General features: G+C 25.2%; 1 long non-coding RNA gene across 1 annotated transcript in view; it reads right to left on the bottom strand.

The window, feature by feature from the left end:
• Positions 1-3,099: 3,099 nt before the first annotated feature.
• Positions 3,100-6,000, bottom strand: part of LOC124419131 — a 40,185-nt gene continuing 37,284 nt past the window's right edge. The window contains exons 2-3 of the long non-coding RNA XR_006940423.1: positions 3,574-3,684; positions 3,100-3,507 (exon numbers count right to left, since the gene is read on the bottom strand). This is a non-coding gene — a long non-coding RNA (uncharacterized LOC124419131). The remainder of the gene's footprint in view (positions 3,508-3,573; positions 3,685-6,000) is intronic.

Here is a 6,000-nt window from a genome sequence, read left to right as displayed (position 1 = left end):
TGGCAGATTTTTCTTTTTCGGAAAAGATTCTTCATATTCCCCCTTGTCTACATGCTAAATTTCATTTAATTAACTTGAAAAACAATCGAGATATTCAATAAAAACCAAAATTGTCTTTAGGCCACAAAAATTGAAAAAATAATTTTGCAATTTTTTTTGTAAAACACCAGGTCACCAGAACCTGGTAGTAGGTGGATTCCTGCACACTATTTTCTTTGACATGTTATATCTCAGAAACTACATGAAATATTGATGTGAATGTTTCACTATATAATAGATTGGTAATTGGTCTACAAGATGGTCAACCTTTGGCCCGCCTGGCGGTTGAACAACCCGGTGAAAATGTGGAAAATATAATTAAAACTCGTGTTTATCGGTTGTTTTGGACACTAGACGCTTATAGTACAGCTTATATGAAGCGCAATATTCCATTCTATCTAACTGCCAAATTGTATTCCAAAATTCTTAAAAATAGTGGAGTTATTGGTAAAATCCTAAAAATGGTTTCAAGGACAAAATTGACCGTTTTCGGTTGTGTCCAAGTAAAGTTTAAAACGTTATATCTCGAGAACTATTTGATGTATTAGCCAAAAAGTTATATCATATGAAAGGTTAGGACTTAAGCTTTTAGATTATTACAATTGTTTCGGAAAAAAAAATACAAAATTTATTAAAAGTTGCATTTTGATATTTACGCCCATTTATTACCGCGTCTAGTGGGCGTGGCAGTTTACGGTAATGCTTATATGAAACACAATATTGCATTCTATAACAGTGCCAAATTTTATTCAAAAACTCTTTAAAACAGTCGAGATATTGATCAAAGTCTAAAAATTGTTTCAGGACAACATTGAAAGCTTTTGGTTGTTTACGACCAAAGTTTGAATCCTTATATCTCGATAACTATTTGTTCTATAAACAAGAAAATTACAACATTAGAAGGGCTTAAATTTCAGCTTTTCTGCCTCATTAGTGGGCGTGGCATTTTTTTTTTTCAAAAAAAACATGAATATTTCATGATGGGTATGAAAATGGAGTCGATTTTCCAGTCGGGTTTCCAGCCCAATCCGACTAAAAATTTCCGTGAAAAGCGCAAAAAAAACCTGAAAATTTAAATTTTTGATAAATTTATTTTTAATACTTATACGCACGCATGACGAGTCATGACGTTATTAAATATTATATTAAACTGCCATAATTCTTCCTGCATACTTTAGGCAGCTATTTAATTACAGTAGGCTTTAAAATATAAATTTTTAATGGTATTAAAATTAAATATTAAAATAAATATAAATATGAGCTTAAAACTAAAAAAAAATAATTTTGATGGCTTATTTTCCATAAAATGTTTACCCTGACATTTGAACATAGATTTGTTTAAAAAAAATATTGTATTTCCACACCAAATAAGTCAGTTACTGGCTGTCGATTGTGACTGACCGTCAGTTAGACTTGTTTGTTTAATTGAAGTCAAGACATATCGATTAAAATGTGATTTGTTATACAAAACGTTTAGCAATTGGCAACGTTAAACAAGATTAAAGTGTTATTTAGACTACTACAAAAGAATTTATCTTAAAATAAAAAAAAAAATAAAAAAAAAAAACATTTAGAAAATGATCAAAATCTAAATTTTCAACATGAATGCAAATTCAAACAAAACAAATTAATCAGGATCTAAACTTGAGTCTACAATAATAGCAACAGAATACTGAATAACACATTAGACTGACAAATCACTTTGAAGTTAATGATTGTTTTTATTCGCAGCAACATTTATTGCAATTAATTAAAATCATTTTAATAATGAAAGCAAAACAATTTAACTGATCTGTTGTATATGTATGTAATAGTATTTTTAACAAGGTGGAGTTTTTTTGTTTGTTTTTGTAGTAAAATTTATTTGTATATTATATCATAAATATTTGTTTTATGAACAAATATTATAACTCCACAGCAGCCACTAGCAGTTGTAGCAGGTTAAGCATTTTAGTATGTACAACATTTTTGCCAATAAATAAATTAACTATTTATTTAGACAGTATGTCTGTGTTTAGACTTAAGTATTCAAATACAAAATGGTAAAAAAGCTAAACTTGATGTCATGGTTAACCATTGTCAAAGAAAAGCATAAACAATCAAACAATTCACGACTTTAAGTTGCTACAACTTCTTGTGCAAGTTGATTGGTTTTAAATCAAATGTATACACTTGCAACGCATAATAACAATAAAGTCTTATTTAAATTTCTGAGTTCAGTTTGAATGTTTTAGAAATTTTACTGTCAATGTGCCTGACAAAACATAAGACCAACTTCGATTTTAAAGCTTTAAACAACATTGACTCATTGTCAAATAACGCCATTAGAAATTCATAATATAAAAAAATATAATACGTTAGTTTACCAATTTGGTAAATATACACATACCACTATAAATATAAATAAACTTATACATATATGTGACTTATACTATGTTTTTATGCAAATTTTGTTATTAAAATACACATACAAACAAACACACAACAATTTATAAGCATATATCCATAGATATTCACTAAATAACAGCACAAGACATTCAAGAAACTAATAAATTGTTTAACACTTGACAATAGATTAAAATTTTAATAATGATAAATAAATAAATTAATAATAATAAAAAAAGTTAGAAAACAATCATAAAATCTTCATTATCTGCAGTTGAAACAAGGAAAAAGTGTCAAATTCATTGTGGAGTTAAACGAAATCTATATGTTCCCTATGGTTGTACAAGTTTTTCATTTCTAAAACAAAATAATTTAAATTTTAAATATTATTAATTTAACTTTAACATAAACTAAGTTGAGAATACAAATATAATTCCTAAACCATTATAATAACGTTAAACAAAAAATTTCCAATAATATACAATTTTGTAAAATTAATTTTTAATCAATAGGATATTTTTTAAAATTAAGCTACAATTCCATAAATACATTTTATTTGAAATGTAATCAATAGTTTTAAAAATTACATTTAAATTATAATTGTTTACATTGTATTTATTTTTTTTTAATTTAATTAAAATTATATTATTTATTGCTGTTGTATTTAACAATCAAATAAATTAAGTGTGCCGTATTTTTATAAATTGTTTTTAAATTTTCTATTTAAATGCATTGAATATATTAAATTATCTAAGAAATGCAATGATTTTGTTATTTTTAAAATTCAATAAAAATGCATACAAGTTTGATTTTCCATTATTAAAATTTGCAATTTAAGTGATACACTTATATTTTATCTTAAGTGCATGGTAGATATTTAAATATATCACACACATGTTTTAAGAAAACAACTGGATAGTATAAAATTACACTTAGAAAATTATTTTATTATTTTCAAAATTTTCTATTTTTCAATAGAATTTTTCCACTGCTTTCGCTGCCATTTTGAAATTCACTTATCCATGATCATTGTTGCAGCCATTTTGAAATTCTGTTAGAATTTTAGTTTTGATTGATATTTGCCTAAATTATAAAGAAAATTTATATTTAGTTAATACATATGTTGAAATCTTTGGAGTTTATACTGACTTCTTCGATTGTATAATGATTTCCTCTGGTATTGGAAAAGGTATTGACGGGTTACCATAAGCAACATTAATTGAATCACAATTGATCCCACTGCTGTTAAATTGCAATTAACTGAAAAGTATACGATTTTTGTTAATATAATTAATTAAAATTTCGTTAATATAATAAAACATTTGTTGACATTAATTTAGCGATTAAATAAGTAATTCTAAAAGTGTGAGTCATATGTTAACCTTAAACTTGAATAACACAAAAAATATCAAAAAAAATTTTCTAAGTGTAAGGTATTTTTAATGCCATACAAATCATGTTATCGCAAAATTAATAAAAATCACTATATACAACCTCAAATAACTACATACATATCAACATATTCACTCTCATCTTAGAGATACCCTGTTGACTCATTGTCTAGCGCTTACCGACCGACAGCAGTGTATGTATGTATGTATGTATGTATGTATGTATGTATGTATGTATGTATGTATATTCTAGCAAAATACTACTATCAAATCTTCATTATGATTATTGTCATCATTATTATGGCCTTTTTCTCAAATTTTGTGAGTATGTTGTGTTCATTTTTCTAATCTTAAAAATGTAGACAAATACTGCATCTGTTAAGAAAATGTTTTATTAAATAATAAAATATAATTTTTTCTTACCACTCATAATTATTTCTAAGAATTTACAATCATTTTCGTTGAAAAAAAATCTTACAAAATTTTTCTTTTTTACAAAAAAAAATTCTTTGATCTTTTCATTCTCTATTGAAAAGGAAAGCAAACAGAAGCAAAAAAAAAAGAATTATATGTTTTTTTTACTTTTTTGTTTAATTTATTAACCAAGCTATGGTCATTTTTCTTAATCGTTGCAATTTGGCTTTAAGCATATTTATTTTGTGAAAATAATGTATCAAAAAAGTTCCCTTCTATTGGCCATTCGACATCAGATGTGATCATACATAAAAATTTTCTAACAAATGTGTAATTTTTCAACAAATTTGTACAAAAATAAACTAAAAAATCGCGCGATATAATGACAAGCTAAATTTTTTAATAGACTATTGGCTTGAACATCAATATGCAAGTGTTAAAAGAGAAAGAAATGATTGAAATGTTAACAAAAAACATTTGAATACACTTGTCGTTATAACAAAAAAATATTAAATGCTTTTTTCAATATTTTTTAGCCAATTTTATATGAAAACATTGACACGCATGCTCAGTATACATGTTTAGAGGTGAGTAGTGTGTGTCGTCAGCAGTGCAATTGCATTTTATCAATTTGTTAACATCTTTTAGATTGCGTTAAAAATTATCAATTATTTAACACCTTGGATTTACATGTTCTGTTTTTATAATTTGTTTGTGATTTTAAAATTTTATAAATTAAAATTTTATATGAAAAAATTTAGTATGAAAATTTGTCTTATAAACCTTTGTTATAATAAGACCCTTATTTCAAATTGACTAACTGGCTAACCAAAAACTTTGAGTTCTATACTAGACCATTTAGACATTTATCAAACCCAATTTGCCGATATTTATGAGATTGTCTGTGTCAAAAAGAAAGAGGTTTTAGAAACTTTAGGTCTGAATTACAGATACTGTGATCGATTCAGGGATTGTGAGAAGATTTTAACAAAATACTTGTATGTAAATAATAATATGTATTTATGTGAATTATTGTGATTTTTTTTTCAAATAAATATCAACAAGTTTAGTATTTTAAAATCCCATTATTTTTTAACAAATAAATAACACTTGATTAATGTTTTCACCTCACACCAATGAAAAAGCAAAAATTTGTCAAGCTTAAAAATTTCAATACAATAAAATATATTTTGTAAAAAAGTAAAAAAATAATAAATTTAAAAGTAAAAAAATTGAATTGAAAATATATGTACAAATAAGAAATTGGCTAATATCCAATTTAAGTCTTTAAAGTTGGGAGCATTGTAATGTAAAAATATATACATATGCATATGTATGTAAAAATTTGCATATAATGTTTATATAAGTTTAAATATGTATGTTAGTATTTAGATAAATATTCTAAACAAACATAACTTATTGGCCTAAAATGTCTAGTAATTTATAATATAAACACATTGAACTACTGTACTTGTTATTGACTCCACTATTTACACCATGTCTTGTTGTCGCAAAATTTTGCTCAGACATATAAATAGACTCAGTGTAGTGTCAGCAATAGTATTCGTAATGGAAATATTCAAATACTTTGATTAAAAACGGTTAACAATAATCAAAAATGTACTTAGTGGTCTCTTAATGACAGAAAGTTAATCAAAATATGCAGTTTTCATATTCTTTCACTCTCAGTTAACTGAATACATAAAAACCACCGAATCATTTTTTTTTTTTTTGATGTTTAATTTTGAGTTATGACATTTTTACATTAACT

Source organism: Lucilia cuprina, chromosome 3 (assembly GCF_022045245.1).
Source record: "Lucilia cuprina isolate Lc7/37 chromosome 3, ASM2204524v1, whole genome shotgun sequence".
In the NCBI taxonomy this organism is placed as follows: Eukaryota; Metazoa; Arthropoda; class Insecta; order Diptera; family Calliphoridae; genus Lucilia; species Lucilia cuprina.
Note: the sequence above shows the minus strand (reverse complement) of the source record. Positions and strands in the feature narration are given on the sequence as shown.